This window comes from Argentina silus, assembly GCF_951799395.1.
Source record: "Argentina silus genome assembly, chromosome: 2".
NCBI lineage: Eukaryota > Metazoa > Chordata > Actinopteri > Argentiniformes > Argentinidae > Argentina > Argentina silus.
In genome coordinates, this window is record NC_139656.1 from 9,331,018 (window position 1) to 9,348,450 (window position 17,433).

Consider the following 17,433-nt stretch of genomic DNA (forward strand, 5'->3'; position numbering starts at 1 on the left):
ACACCACTCTCCCCATCTCTCCTTGCTGTTGTGATGTAATGACTTTGTTATTGCAGCACACGCATATTTAATATACTTAACAGTTTCCCCTTAAATAGTGTTATTTAACCTTCATTTGCATTTTGGGTATCACATTTGTTTTCCATTCTGCAATGTAATGTTTTACCACGCTGCTTGGGGATGCATAATGTTAGTGTTGATGGTGTGCATCCCAGCAGAGGTCCTCACTTCCCTGGCTGATACTCTGGAGGCCAACTGCCTTGACTGCTCTGCTGTGCCAATCCTAATAAATCCTCATCGTAGAGAGCAGCCCCACATTCCACAGCAGCCAGAACTTCCCTTAATCTGCCTCGGAGATGGAGCAACAGTTGGCCTGGAGGGCGGGAACGGGAGAGGGCTGGGGGGGCTAGAGCTCCCCATTGACAGCGCTGTGCTGTGTTTGTAAAACGCCGGGAATGTTGGGATTGGATTCATTCTCTCCCCCAGCTCTGTAAGGAACTAGTGGGAAGCTGACTTTGGCAGATGTGTTAATTCTCCCCAATGTTCCGTACATACGTAGAGCTAGATGTTCAATGCAAAGAAAACAGATCATATTACGTTACCTGCTACATTTGTTTTTCCCATGATGTCCTAAGCTCTGTGCCTCTGTGTGTGTTTGTGTATGTGTGTGTGAGAGTGGGCTGAACTTGGAAATGCTTTGCAGATGTGAGGAACAGCTATAGCCCTGTAGTCATTTGTCTGCCAAGTGATTTTTGTCAGCAGAGTGATGGACATAATTCACCTTGAGGGTTTGATGGGTTCCACTTAAAGATCTGGGGTAGTTGGCGGCCAGGTTTGTGGATGTACAGTTATCATATAGGCTGAGGTTATGTTTCTCATGCAGGGGTGAATTATTGACTGATTGATTGACCAGTGTCAATAAGAATGGCTCTGGTCTGTTTTTGCTGATGTGGCCAACACTGATAGAAGATCGAGGTGGTCTGGACTGTAATAAGTGCCTGTGGTCCTTCTCTTTTCCTGCTGATCGCTAGTCCGAATTGATTGCTTTAATTTGGCCTGTGATGTGCAGGCTCTTGCCTGTGATTAGTGTATGTGTGTGTGTGTGTGTTTGTGTGTGTGTTTGTGTGTGTGTTTGCGTGTGTATTTGTGTGTGTGTTTGCGTGATGCGCTGTGTTTAATTACTGCAGCAGATGAGTGCTGTGTGGCCCAGCGGGGGCCTGAAGGAGTGGGAGGACCATGGCTGTGCAGCACTAATGCACACTACGTCTCTGCCTTATGATGGTGTACGGTACAGTACGTCTGCACTGATAGGGGAGAGATGGCCAGGGCTGGGAGCTGCGGGGATAGGACAGACTACTTATCCATATCCAATTATGACATTTCAATACCTGGTGAAATGTATATTCACAAGGCGCAGCAATAATCCCTATGCTATGGGGGTGTAATACCCTCGGTTCTGTTAACTCTGATATCTCCTAATAATTTACTGATGTATTCAGTCTGTGGCCAATCATGTTTAAAGATAATAAAGCTTGCCACACCCATACTGCTCAGAGAAGACCAAAAGAGGACACACAGTTCATGTCCTCATGTCGTTAAACAGATCTTCACCCCTCTCTCACTTCTTTCTTCCTCTGTTTTTGTTTAATAAAAACATGCTTACTCATCAGACGATGGCGTCTCCCCTTTCTGGGCAGGAGCAGCCATTCCCCAGGGCCGTTGAGCGCGCTCTGGATTTGCACAGAATGCAGATGAGATAAACAGGCTTTTCTGTCCCTCTCTCCCAGCCCCCTGGGTACATATCATCCTCCACCTGCGTTTTAATCAGTATGACAGTATGTACTGAAGTAGCACTGAGCCAAAATCCCTGTTTTATTACATATGAAAGTATGCAGTGGGTTTTATTTTATTCATGTTTAGCTGAATTGAAAAGATATTGACCACAGTCAGATATTATTGAGATATTCAGGAATCTGAAAACATGTTTTTGGCACTATGAATGACTAGCACCCACATTTTATATTTTTTATACAATTATTAATTATTATAATTACTAGTTTCATTTGAATGTTCACCTGAAGAAAATATGTTGTGTCTTATTTGATGGTCAATGGCCTATACTATATATAGCCATGTAATCCAGAGTTCCTAAATGAGTCAAAGTGCATACAAAATGAGTCCAAAGTGCATGTGTGAGTCCCAATCCCCTCATGTCCAATAGCTTGGCCAAAGCGATTTGGCACTAGGTACTATGTCACCAACATCCTTCATTGTGAAACGGTACCACCTGCTAGTAAGGCAGGTGCCACACATAATGACCCATAAGTAGAGTTCCAGTTTGCATCAGTCCTGAAGAATATGATTAAATAAGTTATGTGATTGAATATCCCACCAAGACAGTGCCATTATTTCTTTACAAAGGAGAAACCCTTATCTGTAGTAACCTCAAACTCTATTTAATTATCTAACATTGTTTCATGAATGTTAATTTGAAGTTTAATACACGGATCCTAATTATGTTGTTTCTTTGATCACACTGCAGCGTATCAACCAGTAGAATAAATACCAGTTGTTTTTTCTCAGTCATTAAACAGATAATCTCACACTGATTAGCAAAGCTAATTACAATTTCCAATTAACAAGCTGCTGAGCTCTATATGATCTAACCTGACACGTTGAGTAGAACAGTTTTTTACCACTGAAGCTTTTCCCAGCTGTTGTCACGCCCTCCACTTCCACCTAGCCTGTGCCAGTCTCTCTCTCCCCTGTCTCTCTCTCCCCTGTCTCTCTCTCCCCTGTCTCTCTCTCCCCTGTCTCTCTCTGTCTGTCTGTCTCTGTCTGTCTGTCTCTGTCTGTCTGTGTGTGTCTGTGTGTGGGCGTGGCTCCAGGCTCCAGCTATCCTGTTCACGTCATCATCTCCACCTGTCCGATCTACACACCTGCGGTTCATCAACTCATCACCTTGCTGTATTTAAACCCCGTCCACTCATCCACTCATCGCCAGATCGTTTGTTGTTGTTTCACATCAGTCTCGCTCTCGGGCGCTGAGCAGTGCTTAGTTCTCTGTAGATTCTCTGTGTCTAAGTATTTGTCTAACCTCGCTCTCTTTGTGCTATAGGACCAATACCCGGTTTTTGGCTGCCTGCCTGCCCTGCCTCCCTGCCCAGTCTGCCTGTGTACTTGTCCTGCCTGCCCTGCCCTGCCCTGCCTGCCTACTCTACCTGTCCTGCCTGCCCAGCCTACCTACCCAGTCTGCCTGTCTACCTGCCCTACCTGCCCTGCCTGCCAGCCCTGCTACCCTACCCTGCTTGCCATTCCACCCTGCTTCTCCATTTTCCCCTATTCCCTCATTAAAACCCGATTCTTTTTATGTCTCTGTGTTCTGCGCTTGGGTTCCTTAGCTCTGACTGTAACAGCTGTTCTCTTTTCTGGCGTCTCTCTCTCTCTTTTGTTGATTCATTTCAATTAATTGACCCAATATGCCCTTGCATGTCTACAGGGGGTCAGTGAGGCACACATGCAGTGCAATCAAAATTACATGGTCTGCTCTCTGTGACTTGTCATTGCAATAATTAAAGCAAAGCACATTGTAAATAGAAATCCTCCTCTTTTCCAATGAAGACCTATTTTTAACATACTGTATGTATCTTATGCCTTTTGAATAAATTGAATTGTCCTTAGAGCAACAACCATATCTCTTGTCTATCACAGAGATACAGTCACAGGCTGTGCTCGCTTGGCATTCTGAGAACACACGAGTCAGCATCTGTTTCCTCCGGTCCACCTCAAGGGTTCTGTGGTTATTTCAGGAGGTCAACAGACAACCGTTTATACAATGGAATGTTTACACAGTGGACACACTGCAATGATAAATGTCATTTCCAACTGCAGTATATAGATTTTTTTTCAGTTATCAGAGGTCTTTATTTTTGCACTATTTTCCTGTATTTAATTGTTTGCACCGTTTCGATCCTCAGCTGTGGAGGGAGATGTCCCTATTAGATAACAACTGGTTTTATCTCCCCTCCCACCTCAAACAGAGACAAATACTCTTAACCCTGGAAAACATTTGTTAGTAGGGCTGTGATCTCTCCTAATCTTCTGTAGGAATTTACTCTTTTGATATATTGTGTATATATATATATATATATATATATATATATATATATATATATATATGTGTATATATATATATATATATATATAGAGAGAGAGAGAGAGAGAGAGAGAATAGAATAGAGAAAAAGAAATGCATAAAAACCTAAAATGTTTAATTTCTTGCAGACATCAAAACATTGTAGCTCGAATGTCTTTATCATAAAACAATAGGGTCAGTTGGTGCTGAAATATCAATATCCTGTCTATGTGCATATGCAAGCAGAGGGCATGAGGCTGGTGTGATTGACTACCTCCACTGAGCTTTGTGTGTGAGCTGGCAGCCTGAGGCCTCGGCTTGCCCCTCTCCATCCCCTCCAGCTGTGTGCTTTAACCCAGGCCTTCACCGTGGGCTGTGTGGTCCACACATCATTCACACAGACACCAGCTCAAAACACACACGTGTGCACATCGTAAGCCCTAATTAATGCAATCACTTGGCGCAATTTACATACATTACCATAGATCATACATGTTTAGGCAGCTACAAGGTTGTTGCTAACTCCCTCTTAATCGTTAGTGATGGAATGGGGTTGTGTACAGTAACAACAGTTACAGGGATCTGGTCTAAAGAGGTTAGTGAAGGAAACACTACCGCTCTGCTACCTGCTCATGCTGCTTAAGTGGGTGTGTGAAATACATAGGCCTCATTACAGCATAATTGCAGACTACCACTGAGTATGTATCCATTTGTTAGCGTAAGGGCTCTTAATACTAAACAATAGGGCTCTCTGTTTCAGCTGTGGAGGTATGTTTCTAATAGCTGTGTGTGAGAGCAGAGCTTGGCGTTAGACAGTAGGCTGGGATGGTAATCCACCCTCCCTTCTCTCTTTTCTGGTTAATATGCATTTCATTAGCAGGCCTGCTGCTGTGAGCCCTGCTCTTTTGGCTTGTCTCCTCAAATCACAGCGTGACTCCCCCGGGACCATTTCTAATGATTCTCATGGATGGCAGCATATCCAAATACACTTCACATCCAGTCACAGGGACATGTATGGATGATGCACCTCTCCTCTCCCTGTTTCTAAGTGAGACGGATGCAGATTAGTTTTTTTTTAATATACCCATGTGTGTGTGTATGTGTGTCTGTTATGTATGTGTGTTTGTGTCTGTGTGTGACTGTGTGTGGCCAAGGCACTAAAGTCTGGAAATTGATTGGTCCAGGAGCTGTTTCTTTAGACGGGGCCTGGTGAGGCAGCCACAGAGGATAATCTGATTTAAAGCATGTCAAGGATTGTGAATAATTTCCTCATTACCCCCACCCCTCTTGTCATTTTAAAGGCATATTTTATTTTACGAGGGTAAGGAATGTGTGTGTGTGTGTGTGTGTTTGTGTTTGTGTGTGTATGTGTGCATGTGCATTTGTGTGTGTCTTTGTTTGTGAGTGTGGACCAAGTATGTATGCTTGAGGAGGTAAAAATCACTCTATGCATGCACACTCTGTCTCTCTCTCTCACTCCTGTTTCTTCCCCCCTCCTCTCTCTTGAGAGGTAAAGCTGTCACAGTGTCACTTTTCCCATCCATAATTGAGGAGTGCACAGTGCACAAAGCCCTGAAACCGTGTCACCCACTTCCAGTTGCTCCTGTTGAATAATCAGGCAGAACCAATGGGTAGGGGGGAATCTGCTCATGCAGCTGCCTGTGTCACTGTGTTGTGTAATCAGCCCCAAGTATCCCCCACCCCAACCCCTAGGACTCACATTCTCCTGCTCCAGTTGCTCCAGTTCTGTATGGGTAGACTTGAAGCATGCCGACCTGAACGGTCGGCTGTGAGAGGCGTTCAGTGAGTCATCTGGGGGTCGTGGGGTTGGGGTGTCTGGATGGAACTGAACACCAGCTCTCATCTGGCCCTGACTGTCATGTCACGTCACTCTTCTAGTCTGTGATGATAGTGTTGGTGGGTAGAGGCAGGGTTTATAGGGTTCAAGTTGACCTTGAAATGAGCAACACATCGACTGTGTGTGGTTGTTCATATATTCCACTGGAAAAATATATGAAAATGACATACAGTGGGGAGCTTAGATTAGATTAGATTAGATTCAACTTTATTGTCATTGTGCAGAGTACAAGTACAGAGACAACGAAATGCAGTTAGCGTCTAACCAGAAGTGCAAAATAGCAGAAAGTGCAATGAACAGTATTTACAGGTAGTGCAATATATGATCAGTAGTAGTGCAGTATAATATAGTATAATATAAGCAGTATAATATAGCAGTGCAGTATAGCAGTATGTGAGTAGCAGTAGCATTATAGCAGAATAAATAGTTACAGTATGAGCAGTGTAGCAGCATATGAGCTGTATGGGTAATGCAGTCTAGCAGTATATATGTATTAACAGTAACATGAGGTAGATGCAGAATAAATATAAATATGGAATGCCGTATAAACAGTATAAACAAGTATGTACAGTATGTGCAGTAGTATTAAAGAAAATATAGGATATGTGCATTATGTGCATTATGAACAGTATGAACAGTATGGACAGGTATGTACAGAAGAGCAGTGGTATTGAGTAAGAGCAGGGGAGGGGAGTAATAGTGCAATAGTGCAATTGTCCGGGTGGGGGGGGGGGGGTTGCGGGGGTAGTAGGTTGTCAGGTAGGTGTAGTGTTCGTGTTCAGCAGGGTGACAGCCGCAGGGAAGAAGCTGCCTCTGAACCTACTGGTTCGGGTGCGGAGAGACCTGTAGCGCCTCCCGGAGGGGAGTGGGGTGAAAAGTCTATGGTTGGGGTGAGAGATGTCCTTGACGATGCTGCGTGCCTTACGCAAGCATCGTTTGCCCTGGACAGCCTCGATGGAGGGGAGTGAGGAACCGGTGATGCGTTGGGCAGTTTTCACCACCCTCTGCAGTGCTTTCCGGTCCGATGCCGAGCAGTTGCCATACCATACTGTGACACAGTTGGTAAGGATACTCTCGATGGTGCAGCGGTAGAAGTTCACCAGGATCTGAGGAGATAGATGGACCTTCTTTAGTCTCCTCAAAGAAGCTTAGTGGCGTAGCACACTAATGCGCATGCCGCGTAGTCGCAAGATTCCTGGTTCGATTCCGACCCTCGACAGATCTTGCATGTCATCCCTCCTCTCTTTCACCCATCCTTCCTGTCAATCTCTGCTGTCTCTATCTCAATAAAAGCAGAAATGCCCTAAAAACATATTTTTTTTTAAAAAGAAAAGAAAATGACATACAGTGTAATGCTATTGTAATAGTATGATGGTGCTGCCTTTATGCTGCAGTCGCTAGAAATAGTTGTAGCATTTTCCCATTGAAAATAAATAACTAAATAACCATGCTGAATCATTACTTATGATGCATTGGCAGTCTGTGACAGTGCGTGCACCTGCTAAGAACCTGCTCCTCCACCTGAATTTGCTTTTCCAAAATGATCGGGACGTTTCTGGGCATCTACCACTTGCTGTCGGGGTGTAACCTGTGACTTGTATGTGTGTGGCTCATTAACCTTTGTGTGTTAAGTTTGTGTATTCTGATGATTATTCCTAGTAAACTGTTTGACATTACAGTCTTGTCTTTGTTTGGGGATTGAGGGGATTTGTTTGACATTTCGGGTTTGCTGGGTTCAAGTTCATGTAACTAAGACATTCGCTGGCTAAAAATGTGAAAATGATTGACAGATTCATTGTTTCATTTGGAAATAGTTTGCATTGAGCAAGGGGAGGGAGAGAGGAGACAACACTATTCTGAATTGTCTTTGCAATTCCCATTGCAGTGAAAAGAGGGCGCAGTCCTACATATGGTGCATTTAATTAGTGGACAAATGCAACAAGCTCCTTGATTAATTGGCGGTTGTGAGGTTTGAGGAGGTGTTGTCCACACCCCCCCCTCCCCCCCCCCCCCTTCCTGATGATTCACATAGTCGCAATCAGATACAGGAACCATGATAATACCAGCTCTGGAAATGGCACTACAAAAGGCTATGAAACCAAAATCAGAACTGCAGTGAAATTACTTTATGAAAAATGGTGTTGCAAGGAAATTCCCAACAATATGACTGTCCCCAGTGATCAAAACACAAGGGCTGTGGAGGACTGTTGAGTACATGATGGTATGGTGTTTTCTAGGCAAAGTAACCTGAGAGCTGTAATTACTACGTAGTACATGTAAAACCCCCACTTCACAGGCATTTGGCAGGGACACCTACGCTCTTTTGGGAGAGTGGATTTCCTCCATAACATGAGTGGTTCCCTGAGCAGGGGTCCTGGGGAACTATAATATAGCTCATGTAATAGGCCCAGTGGTGAGTTATCAGTACAATGGCTGGGAGGAGTGGAGCAGGGGATCTCGTGTTAAGATATATCTCCCTCTCATCTCTGTCATAACTCATAAAACTCATAAAGTGGTGTCACACACAAGGCTTCTGAAGAGAAAGCGTGGTAGAGTGTTTTACGAGGAGGACTAGGACTCACAGAGAGACAGCACAGTGGTCCTCAATGTCACCTTAATAGATTTTCTGACTTTTGTATTTTTATGGACTTTTTTTTTTTACTTAACAGTTTTTGTTTAAATGTGCTGTATTTTCCCTCAAGCTACATTTGCTGTTGCTGCTATGGGAATTACTTGTACTTTATCGTAATGTCCAAGCAGGTAACAATTTAGTTTTGCTTCATTTATGCTGACATGGGCAGGTAGGATACTGTAGCTGGAAAAGGTAAATCTAGTCTCAATACAGAGGAAATGACTGAATTATTGGATCCATAACATCCACATTTTTGACATACTATGATTGCTTTACCTTCTCTAGGTGTAGCTATTTACTCCTTTTAGAATAGTCATTCTAGTGAGATGAGAGATTCCAGACAGGCGTTAGTTATGTTAATTTGGTGTCTATGGGTGGGGAAGAAAGACTGTGGTGTTGTGTTTGTGTTTCCCTGCCACTCAGCTGCCGTGCCGTATGAAAGCAGACAGCTTCAAGGTTTTCTTTTCTCTCTTCAGTAACCAGACTATTCAAAGCTGTGAGTGACCCCGAGCAGAGCTTTGTGTGTGTGTCTGTGTGTGTGTGTGTGTGTGTGTGTGTGTGTGTCTGTGTGTGTGTGTGTGTGTGTGTCTGTGTGTGTGTGTGTGTGTCTGTGTGTCAGTGTGTTTGGTGGTTTCGTGGAGTAAACTAAAGGCCCATCAAAGCCAACCAGCTCTGAGAACATAAGGGAGGTTTCAGTGAGGGCAGCTTTGGTTTATAACATTATACATGTAGTGCGATTAAGAAAAACAGATTGTATGGTGTGTTCCATGCTGAGAAGAAAACAAATATATGCACAGTACATGAGTAGAAATTCACCCTTAGTGATTTAGAGAAGGTGCCTCTTCACATTTGTAAGGAATGCTAGTCAAAATCCCAGTATGAAAATAGAGATAGTATGCCATGTGGCTTTATATGTGATGAGGCTTCTGCTGAAAGGGGATGCCACATGGGAATGGTGATGTCATTCAGACTGTGTGTCCCTCCCTCTGCTGGGGTCTGTGATGTGGGTCTGGGTGTAGAATGTGATGTGGGTCTGGGTGTAGAATGTGACATATGTGAGAGTTTGTGTCGTCAGCAGTTCAGGCTGGGCTCTGGAGGCACATGACTCTGCAGAGAACTGGGGGTCACTGTGTACGTCATAGCCTGTGCTGGTAACAGAATCATACATGCATGAAAATATGTATCTATGTCAGGATATTCTTTTACCATTTATTTAAAAGATTAGTTCTGAATATAAAATGACCAAATTATAGTCATAATTTGTTCATACCTAGTTTATAATGTTCCACTTTATATTGCTCCCTGGTAAAAATGCTCATGATAATATCCCATATCACAAGCCTAATTTGGCTCAATATCCCACACTGGGATGCTTTTTCACAGTCTCTGTCAGGTTAATTCTGAATGATTTCCCTGTGTATTCCTGAATGGCCTACCAGGCTGAGTGTCCTTGGCCACATCTCTCACAGAGCTGTCTAGGGAACCAAGGAAAATGTGATCCCCTGTGTGTGTGTGTGTGTGTGTGTGTGTGTGTGTGTGTGTGTGTGTGTGTGTGTGTGCGTGTGTGTGTGTGTGTGTGTGCAGTGGAACACTCCAGTCCTGGCCACTGCTCCACTTTGGGTCTGAGCGTCGCTCCTCAGACATCTTGTGTGTTTCTGGTGAGTAATCAGGTAATTGATCATAGAGACAGGTAATTATTCCTGTGCCAAGCTCACTGGCAAATGAAAAGTCCAGTTGGATCCATCTCCTCCAACACAACGGAGGAAAAAGTGAGTAAGAGGCCAAAGGGAGGAGTAAAGATGGGATCTGAAGGGATGGATGGTCAAACTAAAGCCCTTAAATCTAAGGCTGAAGATTTTAGACTTTCAGCCTCAGTGTATTAGAAGTGTGTGCACCAGATGTCCACACTACCAGATTCACGCTGACTAAAACTACACAGGGGTTGAACTGACAACTGGTAAAGATCTCCAGGTTGTTGTTGTTGTTGATCCTTCTGTGTCATGCATACAGTAGCTAATAAATACCATATGCCATTTAATACTGTCACTAACTACAAGAGAGTTGCCAATCCAATTAGAGTCTAAACATTAAATTTGTAACATGTAAAGCACAGCAATAATCTCTTGTAGTCAATACAGTCAGTTAGTTGGAGCCTTTCAATCAGTGTCGTGTGAGTGTTTACTCAGGTCTATGCCCCATAGGTTATGAAAGGTGAGCTGCTGCTGCTGTGACAGAGTGCTTACAGGGGGATTTTCCCTCCTTCCCCCCTGACTACATCAGAGACCTTGCCTTTCAGCTTCATTGGTGTCATTTAGGTTTGTTCTGGGTTAGTGAGTAAACCAATCTCCTTATATATACCCCTGTCTGCAGTTTGTCTTGATTTATGAACAACCGATAACCAAGCAGAGCTTTGGGGCCATTTGTAACCTGTCATTAAGATGTACTGGTGGGGTGTTTTATTTTTACAGACAAATAGTTCAGTCCAAGGTAAATGCAGTGTTCCCAGTATGTTATGGAGGAGATGCATCTCGCTGGTTGTAAGGATATGGAATAGATCAGACAGGGAGGAAAGGGTGATGGTATTGTTTGTTGTACAGTTTGTTTGTGGTAATAGCGTGGCCGTCTGGACCAGAAGATCTTGTTCCCTCACTGCTATCACTCTTTGTCATTTTTCATCTTGGTGAGTGAGAGTCTTTCCTTCCGCTTCCCTCCCCCTCAGATAACTGCCCCCGCCTCCTCTCCTTCCCTCCCTCCCCCCTCCATGTAGTGAAGTGGTTGTGCTCCTGTGGGCTCTTCCCACCAGAGACATACACTTATTTGACTCCAAGATAAGCTAGCAGTGTGCTGAATGGAAATGCTAACTCTAGCATGACACCCAGGCCAGGAGAGACTAATCAGTTGTTGAAAAATAAATAAATAAAGCAGCACTGCAAATCTAATTTAGCCTCCACGTATACTTCTGCTGAACTGAATTGTAAAAAACAGGAGAACACATAAGGTTTTCCCTTTGTCTCTGTTGGGAGGGAGGGAAGGAGGGATGGAAGGAGGGAGGGAAGCAGGGATGGAAGGGGGATTGAGCCCCGCAGAGGTGAGAGGGAGAGAGGAAGTGAGGGGGGGTGGTGCTGAAGTTGAAAGAAACGAGTCTCTGTATGCACCAAGAAATTGTAGACTCGTCATTAATTATGTATTTCCTCAATAGAAATCCCTCTAAATACACTCCCAGAACTGACATTAAATTGGTTTCCTCCAGGCTATGTGGAGACAGAGAAAGAGAGAGAGTAGAATACGGATGACAAGAAAGAGAGACAAGGGGAAGAGGGCAGTCAGGGAGAAAAAGCTTAGCAGACAAACCTGGAAATGTAGCCCTAATCACATGAGAATGTTAAATATTCAGTGATAGAATGGAAGAATGTCTGAAATATAAATGCAGCCATTGTTAACAGAAACATAGGCCTACAACTTTTGCAGTTTCATTTTTCATGTCCGTAAGACTGCATAGAGTACACTGTATTTGGCACTAGATGTAACATAATTGGTCTGTGTGGCAGTTTTAGCTAATACTGCCTAATTCTTTGGTCTAATTATGGCAACTTGTATGTGCAATGCTATTTACAACCCTATACTTTCTAAGGTGTTTTCAGAGTAGAACTTTCATTATGAACAACAACCTTTCCCACCACTGGGCATAACATGCAGGAAACTAATGATTGATGGCTAAGACATGTTTGAAGACACAGAAGGATGTGCCTTTCAGTAACAAAAGGAGTTCACACCTGAAAAACCCTTGGGGCCATCTCAGAGTCACACTACCCTACTGGCCTCTGTTATAGTAATTAGCTGTTGTGTTGTGGTTTGGTGTTGGTGTGGTATCTGTGACCTGGGGCAGGAGCTGATATCAGACTGATGATGTACTGTACTGTATGTCTGGAGCAGAAGGAACTCAGTGGGTTTTAAGACAGCTCCAGCTCCAACCTCAGCCCCTGGGACCTCTGGACCAGAGAGCAGAGCAGAGCAGACCACTGCATCACCTGTCCAGAGATAGGGTCTTCCCACCCCCCTGGACCTGTCACAGCCAAGGGCAAAGCGGTCAGAGCTCAGCCAGACACAGGCAGTGTTGTGACAATCTACTACATGTACTGTATTTACCAGTAGAGAAGCCAAAGGAGATGGATGGTTGTGTTTGGGAACAGGGACAGCACAAGGAAGGGATGATCCATAGACACGCCCTATCTTTCCCCCCATGGTTTTCATCGCAGGGAGATAATTTCTCCTACCTCCACTCACTTTGCTAGTCCCTTAGAACAGACTTGAACCCCAATCCTTTTGATCTTTACCAGTAAAGAATGAGGTGGAGAGAGAAGGCAGGGTGACATACTGTCCTCCAGTGTATGCCTCAGTACCAATGAAATAACATGATACCAACACTGCCACTGTGTTTGATATCTCCAAGCAACAGACAAGACAGTTAATGACACGTTTCCCTCAGCAGTAATGTGAGCTCCAGCTCAGATTCCATACTGTAGTCTAACAGGCTGGGCTGTATAGGGTTAACCCCGGGGCTCTCTCCTCTTTACCGTGCAGATAGAGTTCCCTGTGTCTCAGCAGGAACCCACTCTGATGAATGCAGCCAGTGGACCACTAACACATGAGTCTCCCGACTCTGAGAGCTAGTTGAAAAACATGGAAATCGCATTCAGAAGCACTCTGGGAGTTGCTGTGCTCCTTCCTGCCTTCCCCCAGCCTGGATTGAGACCCCTGTTGAAACCTTAGGGAGAGGTAGTCAAGCCAGAGGTGGGGTGTCCTGTGCTGTATGTGGCGATGTGGGCAGTTAAAAAGGCCATAGTGTGATAGAGGAGCAGCAGCCACCACCCTGTGGGCTCATATTCCACTGAGGCCATTGGCTGCCTGGACCCAGCGGTGAGTCATCAGCACCATAGAGAGATGAATCAGACAGGAGGAGAAAGGCCAGGGTGGACTGAGGGGAGAGGAGAGGAATGGAGAAAGAGGAGAGAACAGAACAGAGTGGACCTAGGGGGAGTTGTATATGTATATGAAGGTGTAGAAGTCTATCGAAATGGGATGCTCTGATTCTTGGTAAAGAGACGTTTATGGTTTGTATGGGCAGAAACAGATTTATAGTATTACAAGCTCTGGTGAAGATATGTGAATGAAGTGAGCAGGGACTGTTAGGTATTTCTCTGTTGAAAAAGGTTTTGTGAAAGCACTCAGGAGTTTGAGGACACATCTGATTTACAAACTAAATAGTCTCAGCCAACATACAGTATAGCCTCTAAACTGTTCACACGTGGAGTGTTTTTCAGAATACTATTTCTGCACAATGTCATCCCTTAAACAAACAGAACTGTCTTTGTACAGGCGGACCAATAAATGGCATATTTCACACCTCATTTCCCTGGCAGTCTTGCAGGCTAGGTTAAATGAAAACTGAATATTGAACCATATTGCCCAAATTACAACCAATTGTTGTTTCCGGTATTTCTATTCCTTTTTTTATTTCACCTTTATTTATACAGGTAAGTCAATTAAGAAACATTTCTTATTTACATTGACGACCTGTCAAGGGGCGAGTGCAGCAAGTATAACACATAAATAAGTTAAAACAATAACACACCAACAACAGTCAGACAAAATACACATAATGCAAAGTCAACAGTATGTGAAAGGGTTAGAGAAGTGACTTCAACCATAATGTTACCCACAACAGGACACTCCATACTGTATACATGCATAATGCATGAGCATTGAGCAAGTACGTAAATTGCTTTGCAAGGGTGCATGTTGGGAGCGTTTATGGTGTATTGCACCATGGCTAATGCCATCATACAGATATTCCCACACACTCAAATTCAACCTCTCCTGGCAGTGGACAAGTCTGCCTCCTCAGCAAATGAGGTCCGATATCAGCCTACCTGTTCTCCATAGTCAGGTAATGACTTGCAGACCTTGTTGCTCCGCACATTCGGTGCCGAAGACTGAACAGCTATTTCATTGAGTTTGACGATCAGTATCATACACATGTATTCTAGCTTTTGAAAAAAGTAGACTAAAAAACACTTAATGTCATGGATGGAAAATGTTCACTAGAAATTAAATATGATAATGTGTATAACTTGTATATACATAAAAGTACATGATGTATACATTAATTAAACATTAATATGGAGGGGGGGGGGGTGTCTTGAGGGGCTCGGTAGAAAGCAAACACTTATAAGCTACAAATGAGTAGCTAATATGTGTTCACTAAAATAAAGTGTTTGCAAAATATTTAATGGATAGACTTAGGTCAGATACACCTGTTTACCCAGACTTCTGCCAAAGCTCTTTGTACACTTATTGACCAGTAACTAATATGTTCAAATAAACTGTTTCATAAATATTGAGTAAAATCCTATGAAATATTGATGAATGGATCCTTGTTTTTTTCTGTTTCTCCACTCCTTCAGCGCAGCTGCATCTATGCCCCTCACAGGCATAAGTTACCGTGGTCTTTGTTTGTCTTCTAGGGCCTCCCGGGCCTGTTGTGAGCCCCATGGGGATCTCTCTGTATGGGCTGGGGACGGGCAGGGTGAACCATGCTGGCTGGCTGGCTGCTGGACTCAGCTAGGGAAAGCACCAGCAGGTCTAATTCAAAAGGACCTGAACCAGTACTGATTATATTCCATAGCTACATATCTCTCTTAACATTCCACTGGTTCACTGTTCACTCAAATATCCATTAATAAAACAACTATTTAATCTAACCATAATCATCTGTTGTCAGAAATATGACGTGGTTATACATATTAATCATATCACAACTTTAATCTGTGTGTTTCTGCAAGTATTGCATTTCACTCTCAGGCATATATTATCAACTGATGTAATGAGCTCACATGCAGGAAGCTCAAAGGGAAGCCAATCCAATCCCAGCCTGAGGACTGGAGGCCCTGCTGGGAAATGGCTCCATATGAATCAGCTGAGGAAGAGACACATGTGGAACATGTTGATTCTGGTGCCTCTCCATCTCACAGGCAATGTGTTAGCACCCTGCCTTGTCTCCAATTAAGCAATTAAGAGATGAAGCCCCTGATAGGAAACATGGCCGCTCCTACGAGGGTCCTCGAGATCTAGGACATAAACAGCCCTCCAGGCAGACCATACCCCAACCTCCCAACCTGCCCTTGGATTTAACCCTGACCAGGGCTCTCCATTTCTCTCTCTACTCTCTCTCTGTTTCTGATCTAATTGCAGCTCCCAGTTCAGATAGAGAGGATACTGCAGTGTGTGCAAACCTGGGTGTCTTTCTCTCTGAGTGTCTTTCAACTCTGAGTGGTGCTTGTCCTTTGTTGTGGCATTGGCAGTCATGCTCCAGACATCAGGATTCAGTACCCTACTGTCGAAGGCAGCGCTGGTTATGGCTCTGTGGTTGGGTGTGGAGTGCATCCTTTCTAACAGCTGTTACAGAAATGACCAGCACATGAATTTAAACAAATAGTTGAAAATCTGTTTTATTGAATGGCATTGTAAGAATTTCATTCACACACAATCTGTTGATGCCTTTTATGTGCTGCATATAGCTTCATGATCCATGAAAATAAACTCATATACCTGATGTTTGCAACTGAATGCAGTGTGAGTGTTCCATTTTCTATGAAAAGGTTATCTTATTCCAACTGTCACCACAAAGAAAATGACAAAGCACACTGTCACTAAGGAATGTCAGGTATGTTGTAGTCATTCACACAGGTCAGGTTCTGACAGTTTTCTGACAGCTGACTTCTGTGTTTGATGGTACAATTTCAACAATGATCTAATTCTTTGCCTCGTCTCAAGAAGCTCACACACTCTGCTGCCATTCCAGTTGCAGGGAGTTGGGGTGCTCATTTCATTAGTTTACAATTCATATTGAAGTTATTAATCCCATGCTGTTTTTGGCTGCTTAAGGAGGAAAAAATCCTTGATTTAGACACCTTTCCTCCATCTGCTCACAATGTGTGTGTGTGTGAGTATGAGAGAGAGAGGGAGAGAGAGAGAGAGAGAGAGAGAGAGAGAGAGAGAGAGAGGGGGGGGGGGGGTAGAGGGAGGGATGAGGGGGCTGGGTAGGAAGGCGGAGTGAGGGAGAGTGAGGGAGCCTAACAACAAGGGTCTGTGAAAAGACTGCAGCGGGAAAAAGTGTGTCAGATCATTTACCAGCGGGGATGCGCGACGTCGTCTTTTCAGAGGCGGCAGCCCTGCAGAAAGGCTCTTGTCTAGTCAGCAGCACAACAAAGGGACGGCCACGGCTTTATTTGTGCGTCTGGAATGTTCCTGCATAGGCACGGCGTGTACCAGCACCCATACAAGTGGCCTCCCGCTTCAGCTGGGGACGAGGCAGGGTGCTAACACACAGCCCACTAGAGGCACCACAAAACAGAGGCATCAGAGAGCCGCCTAAACAAAGAAACCAAGCAGTCTTAAAACAAGTGAGCCGCCAAGCACTTTATTCCCTCAACTACAAAGGACAGACCCTGGCAGTCGTTTTGACTCGACTGAAAGAACACTGCTCTGCCCAACTGCTTTTGAGTGACACAATCTGACACAGTTTAAAAGAGCCCCTTTTTGCCAGTAGCTGGCTCCGTCTGTGCCACACAGGCCCTTTACAAAGCAGCACTGACTGGCGGATCTGAGGGGGGGGTGAGCCTGCATAGCCCCACAGTGTATATGTCCACCCCCCTGCACGGACAACCCACAGGGAAGACAGCCAGGGATGCAATTACTCACAAAAAGAACAGCCATATTGGGTCTCACCAAAATGATAGTTCTCACACA